Genomic DNA, 18,483 nt, shown 5'->3' with positions numbered 1-18,483 from the left:
GCAATAATTACGAATGCCGTTTTTGCGCGTTCCCTTTTTCTCCGCGTTCTTTTACAAATAAACAAGCAGTCACGTTTTTCTCTTTCTCTTTCTCTTTCTCTCTCTCTCTCTCTCTCTCTCTCTCTCTCTCTTTCTCTCTTTTTTGCTTTAATTTATTCCATTAAAAATATTGCAATATGAATTAAGACGTTGGTAAGGTTTTTTTTTTTTATCGCGTTATTTATTCTGTAGATAGATACATAAAACAAAAAAAAAAAAAAATGAACGACACGATAAGAGCGCCGTGACGCGAGATAAAAGATCAACGAGACCAGAACAATATTTTGATATTACAACGTTCATTTCTTTTCAGATTCTCATCGGGTTCGCGAGTTTTGCGTGCGTAATTAGCGCGATTGCCATCGTCGGTTGAAATTCGTGTCCCGACGGCAGAATTCGTGTTACGATGCCTCGATGCGCACGGTATGCTCAGATAAAACACACCAACTAGTCCCGATGTATAGTCCCGGGGTCAACTAACCTCGACCAAGCGCGCGGGGAAGAGGATACTCGAAACTTACACGAACACAAAAAAGTCGTTAAGATAACTTTGCAATGGCCGAGCGCAAGTTTCTGGTCGCGTACAGATAGAGAATGAGCGCGCGAATGGAATATTTTTTCTCTCTCTCTCTCTCTCAACAATTTATTGAATTCTCACGTCACAATGTATATATCACACATATGCGTGCGTGCACTTGAATTAAAAATGAAAAAAAATAAGTCAGCAACATTAACATTAAAAGTAAATAATTAATTGCACTCGAAGATCCGTAAGGAATTTCGCCCGGTTATCCCGGGTATTCCGTGGTCATTTTCTCATTATGCCGCGGAATAACGCGCGCGAAATTTGGGAATCTCCGACGCCATGGATATTTCTAACCATGATTAATTACGGGAATGAAATTCAGATAGAAGACACACACACACACACACAAGCGGCGGGAAGAGAGAGTGAGAAAGAGAAGAAGACGAGAGATGGAAGTACTCGCGAATATTATACAATATAAAGCACGAGTCAAACTATATTTAATATATTTACACACTTGCTCTCATACGGAAGAGGATAATACCTTCCACGCTTAAACAATGCGGTACATTATTTCATTCAACGTGGTTTCTCTTGCTCTCTCGTTTATTTATAATGCTTTTATACGCGCAAGATCTGAAATATAACGCGAAAAGTTAGATACGCTCTGTCCGCGCGATAGAAGCACACGCGCGCGTGTGCAATAAATAAGTGTGCGGAAAAATAAAATTCGGTAAAATCGAAAGAGATATATATATATATTTTGGGTTAAATCAAACTCGCAAATAATAAATAACGAAGCGCCGATTAAAAAATTATGGCAGCTCGCGTGCGATTTTTTTTAAACAAGTTCGAATGACGATGTTTCTGAATTATATATCGACGGGTAAACCATAATGCGAGCGCGCGCGCGCGCGCGCGGATTCATATCAACGATACCGTATCACATATTCTCTTTTTCTTGCCATCATATTTTTTCATTCCACATCGACGTACCGTGAGAAAGTGCATACAAATTGACCTTTTTACAGAGAGAACCCCGGCCAGGGGTTATCAAACTTTAAAAAGAGTTTCTGTCCCCATTTCTCGAAATGTTCGAAATCCATTAGTTTTTCCGCGGCATTTTCGCAAAGCCGCGCATTTTGCGAGAAAAGTATACAAAAAAGTTACTTTCTTTAAAAAAAAAAAAAAAAAAAAACTATTTCCTTCAACTCGCCGCTGGTATCCTAACAAGAATTCTGCTCCCACATTCGCGTAGTTTACAGTTTTGAAAAGATTTCGTATTTGTCCGGATCTATCCATTCAGGTAGAAAACAATTGTAGAGAATCAATTGGTAATGGAGATTAAATCATACGTTGTACACAATCGCGCAATCTTCTTGATTTCATTTTAAAGCGTTGAACGACGACGACGATGCCATTATTCCCCTGCTCGCTTCTAACTGCGTTTAACTATCACCGGCTACTTTTTGCGCGTCACTCTTCTCTCCGCTCCGCTTTTCCCGCATAATTAACTAGAGAAGTAATATCGGTAAGTATGTGAGCCCCGCGAGTTGTTTGCACCGGTTACACAAGCGCAGTCGGCGCGGAAAATCCTCGCGAGAGCTGCGCAAAACCGCGAGAGAGAAAGAGAGAGAGAGAGAGAGAGAGAGAGAAGAGAGAAGAGAGAAGAGAGAGAGAGAGAGAGAGAGAGAGAGAAAGAGAGAGAGCGAAAGAGAGATTTCCTTCGATTTCGGTTTATATTTGAGTGTGTGCGTGACCCAAAACCCACTCAACTTTTTCTTCTCTTCTTCGTTTTCTTGTTTTTGTTTTGTTTTTTTTTTTTTTTTGGTAAAAACAACGAATACAGATGGTGCTAAGGAGTAATCCTGGAACATTACCGAGTGCTTAACGTGGGATTTTCGATGTAGCGCGTTTTCTTAAATTGACCGCCATTCTTATTACAAAACTGACTTATAACTTTAGCCGCGTAAAAACCGCAGATTATACCGTTACGAGGCCATTAATTTTTCCCCCCCTCCCCGCATCCCACCCAATGTTTTTCTCCCTTCTCTTCTGCGCCACCCGTGCGATTTCCCGTTCCAGTCCGGTATAATTAATTTTGGGAATTACTTTGCTAATCGCTAGTATAAACTGTAATAGCGCCGCGCGTGTCAGTGGCACGGGCTGTAATCAACGAAAATATTTATCTTCAAGTGCAACCTTCTATTTCAATTTTTAACACGCGTAATTAATAAGATGTTTGAGCGATCCGTGCAATATTTATACACTTATCTGCGCGCAGGATTATACACAAATATTGCGAGAAATTCAGAGAAAAAAAAATTATCTTGTTATATTTTGGGATAATTTCTATTTTTATATCTGATATATAAAAAAAAAAAGGAAAACTTTCACGATATAAGAGAGAATGATTGGTATAAATATATTCCTTTCACTTTTTCTTTTACGAAAGAAAAAAAATAACGATATAATGTGTTAGGAAATGATTGTAATACGTGTAATTTTCTTTGCCGTGTCACACCCCGACCACGTCTTTATGTACGAGATTAAGATTGAGAGAAAAATACGAGGGCCGTGTTCTTGAAAGAGATAAGTATTTTCGCGTACATTCTCCCGGCGGTATCTCGCTTTGATAACGAATGCTGCTGTCCCCCTCTGAAAGTATTTTTCCTCTACGATAGTAATGAACATTACGTCTTTGCGCGGACGTCGTTATAGGTTTACGAGATTAAAACCAAAGAAAGGCCGCGGGGATACGCGGCCGGGTGTTGAGGCAGAAGGTTTCCGCATGGTTCGGCGCTCGCCAGTGCCATTAGTCCACGTCAGAAGCCGCGTAATTCGTACAAAGTATCCCGTTATGACTATTTACTTTTCGCCACGCACTTTTCCAGCGTTTCCACGTCCGTGCGCGGATGATTAATTTCGCGGGAGTTATGCGCCTCTAAATATATGAATCTCAATTTGCACCCGTCACTTACAGAGGCTTAATCGCTTGAAATTTAATCGGATAGATGATCGGCGCGGCAGTATCGAGAAGAAGAAAAAAAAATCAACCCACAGTTAATCAGAGTACTGGATATTACGCATGAAATGTATAGAGTTTTAGGTATGTACTTTTCAAGTTGTAGAGTAATTATTGCAACGTTTTTTTAGTTTCGTGTCTGTTTTTACATGTCATCGGATAAGTGAGCGCAATGTAAATGCTTAGTTTTTTAAATTGAAAATGAAACAAATACAATAATATGAAAATAAATTACGATAATTTAAGAGAACATTTGTTGTAACATGTGTCTGGTTTTATGCAATAGATATAAATTAAAAAAAAATTAACGCATATTAATGTTATCATAAAATTAACGTTTATGAAGTTTTATTTAATAAAACAGGATATAAATTATATATTATTGTGTTATGTCTGTACGTATACGTGTTATTTTAACCCGATAAACTATTCGGTACCAAAAGTGTGTTTTTTTTTTATAAGTAATATTTTAAAATTATTTATTTTACCGTAACGTTATAAATACATGCACAATTATAAATGCAAATTAACATAAGAATAAAAATAGTAGTAGCATAAATAAAATTCGTTTTAAATTTTATACGTAGTAAAATAAAATCCAACTGTAAGCACGTTATAATTTTTATTCTTGTGATTGTTTAATATTTTTTATAGTAGTAGGTATATATATTATATATGTGTGTGTGGTGATATAATAATATTCAGTATCTTAAGAGAGAATAGAACGAAAATTCGTGTGTGAGAAATAAGAAATCTCGGATCAATTGATCGTTGTCACGCCGGTGAAACTCGAGTTAGTCGAAAGACGATCGGCGAACAAATTTCGCGGTGACTAGCATGGTTCAAATCGAGTTTAAAGTTTCGACGAGTAGTCCCACGGATGTTAAGTACGTCTAACTGGTGCTTAACTCCCGGAAGGCGCGACGACTCTTCCTTCCGTCAGATTAGAGCTGCTATGAAACATCGAATTAGTACACCGTCAGTTTCCGCGTAGCGTTTACAGCGCAAACGATAAATAAATATATGGTATATATACATGTGTAACAGCACGAAAGAGTCAGAGATTTGCAAAAAAAATCAGGGTGGCACTTAAAACCTCGATCAAGTATATAATTGGACGAGTTGGTGTTTTACGTGTGTAAAAGATTTGTTTTTATTTGCTACGCATTTGCCACGCTCTTATTGAAATTTTATTATCTTTACGCGAGATCGTGTTACATCATTTTGCGCTGTATTACTATATTATTACATCAGAGCGTAGCTCCGCGGCGCGTGCGCAATATAAGTTTTCCTCTCATTTTTATTTTGCTCGAGAGCATTCGGGAAAATTTATATCACCGCTGTGATACTACGCGCGGCAGTTCATGTCAGACGGCTTAGTCGGGTGGGGAACTTCGTTATTGCGTATTATTACATTTTCTCGAGAGGTTACTAGCGGTACATCGAATTTAAAGTTTGGAGAAGTTCTCCAAATGCTAAATTCGCCTAAAGCGTCGCTTCAACTCCCCCGTAAGAGACGCGACTCTCCTCATCATCGTCCATGTCGGATTAGCGACGTTGCGAGACATCAAATTACCTTCGTGTTACTTTTCGCAGCGGGTTACTCGGTACGCGGTCGTGAGCGTTAGGAGAATAAAACACGCGCATGTACAGAGAAAAGAGAGAAAGAGAGAGAAAGAGAGAGATGCAGATTGGCACATCCCATTGTCCGTTCGGTTCTCACGTCAGAAGCACGCGTAGCGAGCGAATCTGTAGCCAATTAGACCGGGCGGCTAGTTTTTCTCAAAATGTTATTATTTATTGAACATAAAGCAGAAAACGTTCGTTCTTTTGCAAGTAATTCGCACTAACGAAAAATTTGTTTCGTGTGAAACATTTCGAGAAACGCACGAAGCGCTTTCAAAGCTCTGAGATTACATAATAAAAACAAAACCGCAATAATAATACGTAAGTATTTGGAACAGACTTATTTTTTCTAAAGCAAAGAAAATCTATTCTCGTATTCTTCGAAACGCGTAAAACCGTATATATTTTTTTTTACAGCAACACTCGTTTCGACGCGCGGTTTTATCTCGGAAAAATTGTTGTTCCACGGACTCTCGATAAGCTATTCCATATTCGAGTACAATTTCGAAATCGCTTCCATCGATCGCGAGCGAGCACGGCGTCGTGGTTTAGGTTTTAAAGCGGGTTAATCGAACACGTGCCACTTTAAATCGATTCTGTCGAATCATTCAATATAAAAAAAAAAATATTGTTAAATCATTCTGTGTCACATACATTCTCTTAAACAAGAGATAAGAAGAAATGTGTATTGTATAAAAAAAACTTTAAAATACACTACCGACAGAAAAGAAATATGCGATATTTAAATATCGACTTTCAAGAATGTTATTAGATATTAGCGCGTACGTTAAAACAGATTGGTTTAACCTCTTGTCCGCAGACTGGGTCTCCCAGATCCACTCAAAAAGTGCGCATCGGCGTTTCTAGAAAAAAATTAGTTTTTTTAAACTTATATATCTTTGAAACTGCTAGAGATTTTTTCAGTTTGTTTTGATTTTTAATTGACGCAGAATCGTTCGAACTTTCGATTACAAAAAAAAAGAAATTGAAAAAATATTAATTAATTTTTCGCGGAAATATTCGATCTTAATGTCGCTTGGACGACTCGCAGATCCAGTCCGCAGTATACTCGTAGATTTGTTTTTCAGATCTGCGGACGAAGGATTAAACTAGACGAAAAATGTATGTGATGCTATACATATTTAAGGGACACGTTCCGTGTGTGCGAGAATCCTAATAATAGTTTCATATTCTCTGAGAGACCAGCGGAAAAGTTCGATATATTCGCGCCAAAGAATTCATTCAACATTCAGCTTTTACGTTCTTTTCCTTCTTTTATCAAGATTGTTTCCGATTGCCAATCCGCGATCGATCGTATATTCGACTATCGTGATTCTTTGGCCTGGGCCGTTAGATATTGACGCCGATAAGGCTGCTGCAGATTTCGTGCCGCGGCGTGATTGCCCGAGGATGATATCGGATCCATCTTCTTCGAGAAGTGAAGAACTCGGAAGAGCAACCAAGCTGGCTTTTGCGATCGTATATATGGAACGTTTCGCGCGAGATATTTTACGAAGATCCCGCTCCAGAAACGTCTCGAAGATCATGTAAAACGTCAAAGGAGGGTTTATTTTAAGAAAATACGCGATCTCGCGCGCGACATATTTAAGGATCTTGTAATAAATATTCAACGCGCACGTATTTTTACTTATTGCATCGCGGGATTACCGCGGGATTATAATGTTTTTCCGTCAATTTCCAAGTGCCATTCGCAAATATATATTCGATTAACATGTCCATATGTGACACGACAAACAGTGGAAACCATTATCTAAGTCCGCAAATAACGATATCAAATATTTCGTATCGTCATATTTACCGACGCAGTCGGTTGACTATGCTGCAGCAGTGTGTACAAATAGATTAGTTTTGCCGCATTTGCCCGGGTAATGCTCGATTTATTTTCTACATTATGTTACCAATCAATTACTCCACATTTTAGATAATTCTTTATAGTCATTTATTGGAAGTTCTAATAAAATGTTGAGAGAGATTTTACATTAATGAGATTTAAGCAAAAACTTACGAAAACGTATATACATGCTAGTACATTATAGCAACGGCTTATTAAAAATTTACTCTCTCTCTCTCTCTCTCTTTCTCTTTCTTTCTATTTTCTTCTGTGTATATATATATGTATGTGTTTGATTTCCATGCTAGCAAAATAGTTATTTTGCCCTCGTAACTAAAATTAAATCGGTTTCGGCGTTTAGTTAATGCAGATTCACGCTCGCCCGATTTCCGCGGCTGCGTGAACGTTTTTGCCGGCGCAGCGTATTCTAGATTGCTAATAAAATTAAGTTCCGTCGACCAATACTTTCGCGTCAGCCGTGAAATATTTCCTTGCGCCGAGTTTCCGAGAGGGGATGGGAAATAGAGGCATTAGCGTTGCGCGATTCACCGATATGATTCAAGCATTTTTCAGCACGAGGAATATCGAGTTAAATTTAATGCAATTTCACGTTACATTATTCCGATAATCTTATCGCGCGTCATTGCCCATTAAACTTATGAGGAAGGCTTTTATCCTTTGCTCGTCCATGTCGCGCCGACTAATTAATTTATTACATTAGCCGGCAGCTGAGAATTATTTATATAATAACGTTATACGTGTATAAATATATATATATATATATATATATATATATACATATATATACATATATATATATGCTACCGATCGCAACGTTATTACTGTCAGAATTTTTTCTTATTATGTAATGCAAATAGACTCTTTTGCGCGATGTATTTTTGCAACCTTATTACGTTTGCTCGAGAATAAAAAGAAAAAAATTAAAAGCACAACTTTAATTTGTGTCTATTTGCCGATAAATTATTTTAATTGATCGAACAAAGAAACAGCAAATGCTAATATATGTTTTCAGATATTTTTCAATTTCATTTCAGAGAGACGTGGAATATAAATCAGATTTACAGTTCGAAAATAGAAATCGCGATAAATATATTAATAAAAAAACATTACGAAATAGAATATGCTGTTTTAATTATAAAAATTTTAATATTAAAAAGATAAAAAAAAACATCTTTAGAAAATTTGTTTAAGATATAATATGTAAGATTAATTGTAAGATCATAAAATAACGATATAATTAAGTCAGTTTGAAGATTTATTTATCACTGTATTCTCAATATGCGAAATTTCCTCGAATAGATTCATATTACGTTATAAACCTGCGGATAGCCGGAACGATCAAAAATACTGGAGGTGTTGGCTGTTGGCCAAGATCAAATTGACGTTCGTGAGTGTTAACGTACGAAAGTAATAGAAGAGAATAATCTCTTTGATGTCATCACCCTCTTCTGCCTGAAAATGAGCGCACGACTGTATCTGCGTTAGAAAGCAATTTAGCTAGACCGACGACTATTCCACACACGTAATTGAAAACATTGTTCGAAGACAATTAGGTATGATGAATTAAACGCTCGTCAAGAAGAATCTAATACTTTAAATCGCGTACTCCAAACATATTGAGATTTATCTTTTGTTATTTGCGAGAGTTAAAAATAAAACTACTTGCTAAATAGAAAAATATTTGTTTTCTATAAATTAATACACAAACTCTTTTCAACAATTGACTTATAAACAATTTGTATATTATTTACAACTTTCAGAGTCTGAAAAGAGTACAATTCAGTAAGTTTCTAAAATATATTTATTTGAAATATTTATATATAATAAAATAATAATAAGATAATAATAAAATAAAAAACGTTTTCAAACCACATCAGTGTATTTAGTAGGAAAAGCTACTGATTGCTCTTTTAATTGTTACGTAGGGTAAGAACCTTTATATATATACGTACAATAGATGCTCGGATATCGTGAGCAGTCTAACGATCGAAGTGAGTCGACAAGGAGAGAAGTACTCTCTTGAGTGATAGCTCGGCAAAGTCGGTTTTAAGCCGTTATTAAGGAACGTGCATTATCGACGACTCTGGACGGTATTTGACCACTCGAGAGGATTTATTACGAACACGCCGACAAAAGCTTATTTGAAACAATACAAAAAATATATATATATATATATATATAAATTGTATATATATCAAGACCAATTTAAAACAAACACAATGTATCTCTCTTTATCTCTCTCTTTCGATGAAACTGAAAAATAATGGATTTATAATTTGTAAGCGATATATAAGAGCAGCGCTTCGAGACATTATAAATTTCAAACAATGCGAAACATATCCATAATGAATATGGATTACAGTCGATCCGTATTGTTGTTTTACATCCGTATTGTTACCACCTTTCTCTATTCAGAATATACATTTTTCTCTCTAAATAAAGCGACTCTATATTCTCGCGATGTTGATATCCCATTACCGTACATTTGCCAAGCGCATAACGGAAATAACCTTGTGACAGTTGTGACAGTTGTTTCAATGCGCTGGACTGTGTGTTGCTCAAAAAACACCATCCGAATGAAAGGAGAAAATCCGGATCGAACGGAAGTCATCGATATCACGTATTTTTCCGCTGTTCACGCGAGCATTTATTTCGAATCGAATCGGCGGAGGGAGGGAATCAACGTCCGAGTTCGCGGATCATCTCGCGGGAGATGCCACTTCGGACGTATAAGTGGGGTTTCCCCTTTGGAATATCGTCCAACGACTTTAACGAGGCGGACGATCACTGGGTTACAAGCGCGGAAGTTCGATATTCTCGAGCGAGTTCGAAGCCTGCCTTAAGCCGCTATTACTCGATTCACCTTACACGGAGCTTGCAAGTCTACTTACGCGGAAAGTGGAACGCGAGTTGAGTCGACACTGTGTGGAAACTCGTCTCTCTTATCGTGCACACACGTTACACAATACACTCAACAGTTGTCCGTAACGTAAATTGCCGCGATTATCAGGTTGCATTATATGTCGTCGGCTTTTGTTTCGCACATGTATAAGTAACTGAGACATTACGCTCGCGTCAGAAGACACAGAGTTTGAGATTCGCTGCATAAACCGAGAGCTAATATAATGATGATCGCGTTAGAGTAAAGACGACGCGCCATACAGTCCGTCGCAAACAAATACATTTCCTATTTTATACACGGCAAATGGCGCAGATAAGACGCGGGTTTCTGACTAATTTTGCGGCTCGTTTTACGCAAGCATCGCGCTGATCTACGAGACTCGAATGATAGTCTGGTATCGTGGAACGGCTTTAACGAGGCAGACAGGCGCTTCTAGTTCGCAAGCTGGGAAGTTTAACAACCTCGGAACGCGCGGGCTTCTAGCGGATCTTAAACCCTTATTACGGTGCACGTACATCGTAAGACAGCTTTCGAAAGTCTGACCTCTCGAACAAAGGCTTTATCTGTCGGGCGCAGAGCAAGTTGGATGTAGATCCATTCAGTTGGCCATAATCGCACTGATCAAACACGTCTTTGCGCACCGTATGCAATATTCTCGCTCACGAGATGGCTCAATTATTATTATTGTTATTACATTTGAGACGTGTAAATAAATTTTGAAAATTATATTCTCACATGTAACTGTAGGTGTCACAGCGTTTTCTTCTGAAATCACGTTGAAGAAAACGCGCGCACAAAAAAGCTATTGCAGAAATACACAGATAAGATTTTGAAATGTTTAATTGTTTTATAAAGATGTAAATTGTTTTATCTCGTGAAGAAATCGAGCTTCTGTGAAGAAATCACAGACAACCCGGTAAAGAGAGAGAGATAACCCGTATACTATCTAATTGTAGCTCGATGATCAGATTACTTGTTTTATTTCAAGAAAATAAAAACGCGTGTTATAAAAAAAATTGCAAAATCGTATTCGCACACCTAACAAATATGTAATTTGTATCGTAGTTTCTTGATCTCGTCTAATTTTTAAAAACGATCGGACAATATTTCGCGTTACTAATGCGTCGCCAATGTTTTTGTACAATTCCGACCGCAATAATTATTCGGATAAGATAAATATCTCGCACGCGACATCGCATGATGATATTTAAAACACAACAAACGATACGTAAAATGGATTCGCCGATGGTGAACTAATAATACGTTTATCAACTCTCAGCGCCGAGTCTAATCTTCTCGCGCTAAACTTCTGATGAAGATTATAGTTCGATGAATAGAAGGCGGAAAATGAAAACCAACGAGAACGGCGGCCGTACGTGTCGCGAATAATAGAAAAGCTCTGCGATGGTGCTTGTTGCCTCGAAGCGCACTAATGACGCTCCGAGTTGGACTAATCATCGCCGAACCATTGATCGATGGATAAGGAAGTAATATAGACGGAAATCGAGCATTGATGACACGATTGCACATCTACCGGGAGAGGCAAAACATTTCCTTATTGATCTCATCGGAGAGAAACGTTCAATTACTAAAAACTTTAATCATCATATTTCTCTTCACGAAAACTCGAAAACGTATAATGAACATAATGGACATTATATTTAGCTTTTTTTTTATTATTACAGTTTTTTTTCCTCTGTACTTAGATAGAATCGCGTTGTAATGGGTGTAATAGCTTGAACAATTATCTTCACGCAACAGCGAAATAAAAGTTTTCGTATGGCGTCTTGCGCAGCCTTTTAGCACACGCACACTAAAATCTATCTTTCATGCATTATCGAGTGTAAAAACTAATTATGAAAAAACAAAAGAAAGGGGGAGAAAAAACACGTGCTATACAATGTGTTTGAAATAATATACATTTTTGATTTGGGGGGATATTCGGGGTTCTTCATATACGAGATGCAAAATTTTGCATCCTATGTGATTATTAGAATTGTAATTACAATTCAAAAAACTCACGTGAAAAACGTGAATTCGATTATATATGTGTACACACACACATATATATATAGACATATTTCCCGCATAACATCCAGCGAACGGCTCTTAAACGACCAATCATATTCATTTATTAGTTTAACCCTTTGCACTCCGAACGATTCTGGACGTTGGCTATCAGCTACTCAGCGCCACTTTACGGCAGAAACGAACATTTACAGACCTTCGTATTATTTATTATAATTTTGGAACTAAGTAACGTATTATAATGATAACTCAATTCCCCGTAATCACTAATAAACTTGAATGTCCCCTGAGAGGGGACATCCGAGTGATATGCTAGAATTACGATGTCTCCTGAGAGGGGACAGCGGAATGCAAAGGGTTAAAGACTTCAGAGCCCGAGATGAATCTCAGTTTTAATTGTTAATATACATTTTTCTATTACTCTGCTTATTAGATCAATTGTTTTGATCTATTAATTTAACGATACGCATATATTGTCATTTGTAAAGACAAAATGTTTAGCAACGATTTGTGTCTATAAAATATTTTACATAGATCTCTGCACATATGGTGTGTACAGAATCGTATAATTACGGCTCTTTGTCGATATGTCGTTAACAAAGTTGACAGTTAATAAGTAAGAATACAGCAGAATGAAGCATTTTGTTGCGTTATATTGAGCAACATGCTGCTTGTTTACGCTCGAACAACGCGCGCGTTGATGATCGCAATAGTTACAGATCGTATTTGTCAGACTGATAGAGCGCATCAGTCTCGCGGTCCCGCGTATATTTATTCACGGTAGTTATTTACACGCAATTGTGACATCGTGTGGACGTTTCTTGTTGACTGTTATTTTTTGGCGGGAACGCGGGATTATCCCGCGAGGGTAATTAACCGCGAATAAAATGACATCTCGATATATCGACCGATACGTTGCAAAGTGGACTTATATAGTCCTTGTTATCGATCGTACACAGTAGTCGACACGCGAAAAGTCACCGCGCCGCGTCTTGTGAGTGCGCGATGTAGAATTTTTTTTTTTTATTATTTATCAGAACGCGAAAATAAATTTCTACGCGCGTGTCTCGTCAACGATAAATCGCTCGATCGCACTGTACATCGATAGACATGACCGCGCAGCAACAGATGGTGTTATTTCGCCAAAACCGAATTGGCACGTGCGCAAATTTACTTCACGTATGCGTATAACACCTCGGAGGAAATAATTAAATAACGCGTCGACCGATAGACTATCGCGCAGTCGTAACTGTGTAATTGTGTGTGTGTGTGTGTGTGTTTAAATGCCAAAAATTATTTGACAATGTCGCTTTCTATCATCCGACATGCGGTTTCAGAGGAATAACGTAAAGAGATCGCGCCGTGTGTTTCGTTCGCACGAATTGTTTGCCGAATATATTTTTGTATTAATTAAAATTTATACATGTAAATAACGAAAAATATCTCGCGTTTCTTGATTTCATTTTCGCATATTATACAATCGTTTTTAATTTTTTAATTAATGTACACAGCAATATGTTCGCGAGGATAATCGACGCGGTTTACATCAATAAAATGCACGATGCATGAAACAGGCACACGTTGTATAATACCGTACGTATAATTGCCAATTCGCATTTTTTTTTTTCCCAGATTCAATGATACGTATCTATGCATATCCGCAAGCAAGCGAGCAAGCAAGCAACCGAGCGCGAGGGAGAGATTTGCCTGCGCACAAAACAACACACAAATTTCACATGCTTTCTCTCATATGCAAGACGTATTTATGCAGGAAAATATGAATAAATGTGCAACGCGCGACCCAGTTTTTTAAAGCAATTGTTGCGCGCCATTATGCTATTGTTGTATCTTCATGTGTAACGCTCTCTGTGCAGTTACACGCGTTACACAATGAATTCAGTTCGAAACTCGCGCAAAAAAACCTGTGCAATCAGTCGTGTTACGCCGCATGACGAAAACGCGATATGTCTATACGTAAAAGGGAGAAATAATAGCGACAATCGATCGTTGAGCCGCGCGACGTGTAATATTGTTAACGTGCGTAAATAAAAAATTCCGAAATATTCCGCGTTAATATCGTCACGGGCTATGGCCTTTTTTTTTCTGACAGAAGCGCTTTTTGCCTCGCTAAACAGACCGGCGTCCAATTTAGCGGCTACACACCACGAGTATATCGTATATATATATCGAAACTGGCCTGAAACTTCAGTAGATTCCGTGGCGTGACATTGGCGTTAAACGCCATCGACGTTACCACTTCGTTCACGATGGGTGCGCGTGTGTGTGTATGTGTATGTGTGTGTATTAGTATGAATACGCGCGTGTTTGCGCGTACGTGTATCGAGCAAGGTAAAGATGGTGTTGTGAGGACCCTAGAATGTGTGACATCGCTGACTCTGTGACACGGATTCAAACGTTATTTGTCGCGGTAGGCGGTGCCCCCGAAACACCGCTTTAAAGTCGTGCTCGCGGCTAAAGTAAATTTCGCGTGTCCCAAGAGCGGCGCCAAACTACGACTGGATGTTCAGCAATGAGTAAGCGATGCGTGAAGCTACGTCGGTGCAGGCGTCGCGCCCGGGAGCAACCCCTATTTGTATTACGGTACCGCACCGCCATAGCGCATACCGCATACTAAGGTTAGACATATGTACAGTCACGAGTGTACAAATGTCGCAATCTAATATCGCGTTCAAGTCTACCTGTTTCGGAGAAGTGTCTTTTATATATACATATATTCTTTGCGATGAGAAAATTCGCGACGTCTTGATCACTCACGTTCGCGTTTGCGCATGTATAATATATATAATATATATGTATATATAGTATTATATAGTATTATATAATACTCTATATATATATTATATTATAGTATTATATAATACTATATAATACTATATATATATTATACTTATATAATATTATATATAGTGAGGGGTGGGGGCTGAATGAGGGAAGGAGAATGGATGTATGGAATAGTGTGACCGTGGAATTGTATAAATGCGAAGGAAGAGTGTCTGGGAATCCATGGCTGTGTAGATGATTAGTGTTGACTGCCGGAAAGAGGGGTCCATTTAGCGTAGAGTAGGGTTGCGAGTGTGTGTGTGGTATAGAATAGATAAGTTAGTTGTAAGTTAGTTGTAAGAATAGAGAGAGAGAGAGTGTAAGTTTTTTATTTGTATTTGGTTTTTTGTAACCCTAAGGGGAAACAATAAAGATATCTAATCTAAATCTAATCTAGTATTATATATAGTATATTATATATACTGTGTATATATACATATATATATATATAATGTATGTATATAATTGAAACGTTCTGCGTGTGCGCGCAACTTGTAGATTGAATATATGTATTTCTGTCCGGTCAAAATGATTGTATCGACGAAAACATTTGCGATTGCAGGTTTCGTTTGTGTTTTTCTTTGTGAAAACGTTTTAGGCAGCAAACATTTCAAACAATTTATGCGAGAACTCCCCGATATTCGAACGAACGATATACACAATGGAAAGCTCACGGCTTTTAATCGTAACTGCTGGCTTAACCATCCGGCGAATTCGTCGACATATCCGACAGTGAAACAGTTTCCATGTAATCCTCGAAACTCCGTGCTACTCGCTTATTCTATACGCACGTCCGATTACATCCCATCGCCTAGGCGCCGGTTACTTTCCGCTTACGTTCATTCTCATCTAGAAGACCTTCTTTTCTTGAATAAATCACGGCGTGTCTCACGGTCGTGCGACGAACAGTCTCCTTAAAGATCCGAGTCTTATATATCACGGCACTGGTAACAAGGTCGTAAAGCTTTTAAAGCTTGATCTCAATTACTTATACCGATTCAAATATAGAAACAATTTCACCGGAAATGGATAAAAATCTTTATGAGAAGGTTAATTATTTATGCGTCATTAACGTCTGTGTCGTGCTATGTAAATATTGCATATAACCGCTTCCTTTACGTGCATAAAAATAGCTCCGCGACAAAACTCGGCAACTTCGATCGCTCTTGCATATCCAATACCTTAATAATTTTCAGATATTAGTTAATTAAAGAATTACTAAAAATATATGTAAAACATATATATATATATATATATATAATAATATATTATATAATAATTTATTAGATTTAATCTAGTCGTTTGCGCGTCTACGTGAAATAAACTTTTAAGCGCGCACGTCATTAGAGTGATGCGAAGTGCAAAACATTACGACGTCTATATACTTGCCTGTCGTAACTTTGCTGCTAACCAATACGCGTATTTTAGCCGGGGCACATATAGGCGGGCGCGCGCGTGCAGCAGAGCCGTACTTCCACAACAACGGATTGCTCCGTTGGATCCTTACATGCGAAATCCAGAATAGCGATCAATGAGCGGCACGCTGCGAGCAGGACTGGCTCGAAACGGGGGCTGGCACCGAGGGGGAGGTATCGCGGGTGGCTGAAGGTTGGCCGCGGCATTCAACGGGGCTAACTCTATCCTGGCAAATTACATTTCCATCCCGCTACGTGATAGGTGCAGCAAACATGCCCGTCAACGTCCGACCGAGTTTCTCGCTGATTAGTTACACTCGACGTGGATTATATTTCCGAAGCAATTAATTAACAAAGTTCCGGCGGGTCGTGCGTATGTTCGCGTATGGCACTCGTATGACCGTATAGTATACTCGTGGACCGTCGTGTCGCGCGCTGTGTTCGCAGATCGCGAAAGAGAAAGAGCGAGCGTTTCACGTCGGGATACATTCGTATCGGGGAAGAGTGACAGAGGAATGAAATTTCTTGCGGTAGAACGCGCGAGAGAAACCACCATAGGTGGACTTGTCAGGGGTATTACGGTTCGCCCTAATGGAAACTGTCACTGAAATGTCCACGGTAAAGCCGACCAAGTTGACCAATCGCACATTCGCCTACTTGAAACGGATACTGCTGCACATATGTGGAGCGTGTAACGTACCAAATATACGTATGTTTTATTAATAATATTATTTTACGTCGTAATCCACGCTTGAAAAAAGTGTGCGTAATATTGAAAGTACACAAATTAACTATATGTATGAGTTTTTATCAACGTATTTTTAAATATATGTTTTTTGGAGTACTTTTAATTTTTTGAAATAACAAAAACAAAATAAAAATTAAAATATTTTGAGTAACGATGTAAAACTTTTCTGAATTGTTTTTTTGCGTTATTGCACAAATTTGTGAGTAATTTTTAATATACCAAGTCTTAAAAGACTCGAGAAAATAATTTAATGGAACTAAAACCATATCATTCGCACATGAAATATTCGTAATGAACATCATCAACGTTTTCATCAGACTTCTTTCGATGTCTGAGGTGTACCGACTAAAATATATATTAAAATCTTGAAAAAAGTTTGTATTTCTAATGCGTCATCATCTATAACATTCTTTTTAATGGACTTTTATACATTTTTACTCACCGAAGTAGCAATTCCGCTGACGTAAGAGCGTCCCGCGTTTGTTATCCCTCGCGATGGCGCGTCGCTGCACATCCGAGACCACCTCAGGATCGCTCCGATAACGCGCAACGGCGACGCATCTGCCGGTGGAAAATCATCGACACGTCATCGTCTCTCATCTTATCTCACCTCTTTATCCGACTTTTCCTCTCTCTTTCTTTGTCTCTCTCGAAATCGTTCTCCGATCCAAACGATGTATCGAAATTTTCTCGGACAAACAAATTCCGCGCGTTACAAGCGACGAGGGGGGGTGTGACTTTTGTTTCTCCTCTCGTCGTTTAATTGAAACTCGCGCGACGCAACATGCGATGTGCCAAAGGAGGTAAGAGAGCAAGAGGAAGTGAGAAAAGGAAAAGGAAGAAACGATGTTACACACGCGGTTGCCAGTCGCAGACTGAACTCGCGGATCCGCGAGTAGCATCGATTTCGGTGGTGGGGGTAGAACTCGAAGAAGAGGGAGGCAGAGGCACCGTGGAGAGCGCGTAGTAGGGACGGACGGTTGGCGTGAGGGCAGGTGAATCGAGAGACGCGGTGCGCGACGAGAGGGAACAAGTCAGCCTATACGCATATCGCACCGAGCGAGGGAGCAGGTTGATGCTTATATCGTCCTGGCTGGCTGGTCAGTGACTACTCCGAGTAGTAAGCGCCAGGGGTAAGTTCTGCCGAGCACAACTCCAAGCCTCTGACCGTGTCGGAGCTGAAAAGGTTAACACCCTATATGAGCGATACCGACCGCATGACTGACCAGACACGCACAGTAGCTACTTGATCGGGGAGTCGCGTCGATACTTGACGACAGAAGTAAGAAACTTATTATCCTCACGCGTTTTTCTCTCGCATTCTCTCTTCTCGCGCGTCTCGATATCGATATTCATTCTTTCCAAATGACGATCAAACGATGGATCGCGGCATCGTTTGTATTCTATATATTTTTTACAGACTTGCAATTTTTTTGCGATTATCTAGGACGATTATCGCA

General features: G+C 38.8%; 1 protein-coding gene across 2 annotated transcripts in view; it reads right to left on the bottom strand.

The window, feature by feature from the left end:
* LOC109854107 (discoidin domain-containing receptor 2-like) overlaps positions 1-17,884 on the bottom strand; it is a 79,502-nt gene extending 61,618 nt beyond the window's left edge. For both annotated transcript variants that reach the window (XM_020426890.1, XM_020426891.1), the window contains exon 1: positions 17,466-17,884. The gene's annotated coding sequence lies outside the window, so the exon portion shown is untranslated. The remainder of the gene's footprint in view (positions 1-17,465) is intronic.
* Between the last annotated feature and the right edge of the window lie 599 nt (positions 17,885-18,483).

This window comes from Pseudomyrmex gracilis, unplaced genomic scaffold, assembly GCF_002006095.1.
Source record: "Pseudomyrmex gracilis isolate BER0280 unplaced genomic scaffold, ASM200609v1 scaffold_59, whole genome shotgun sequence".
Taxonomy (NCBI): Eukaryota; Metazoa; Arthropoda; class Insecta; order Hymenoptera; family Formicidae; genus Pseudomyrmex; species Pseudomyrmex gracilis.
This window is presented reverse-complemented; position numbering and strand designations above follow the sequence as displayed.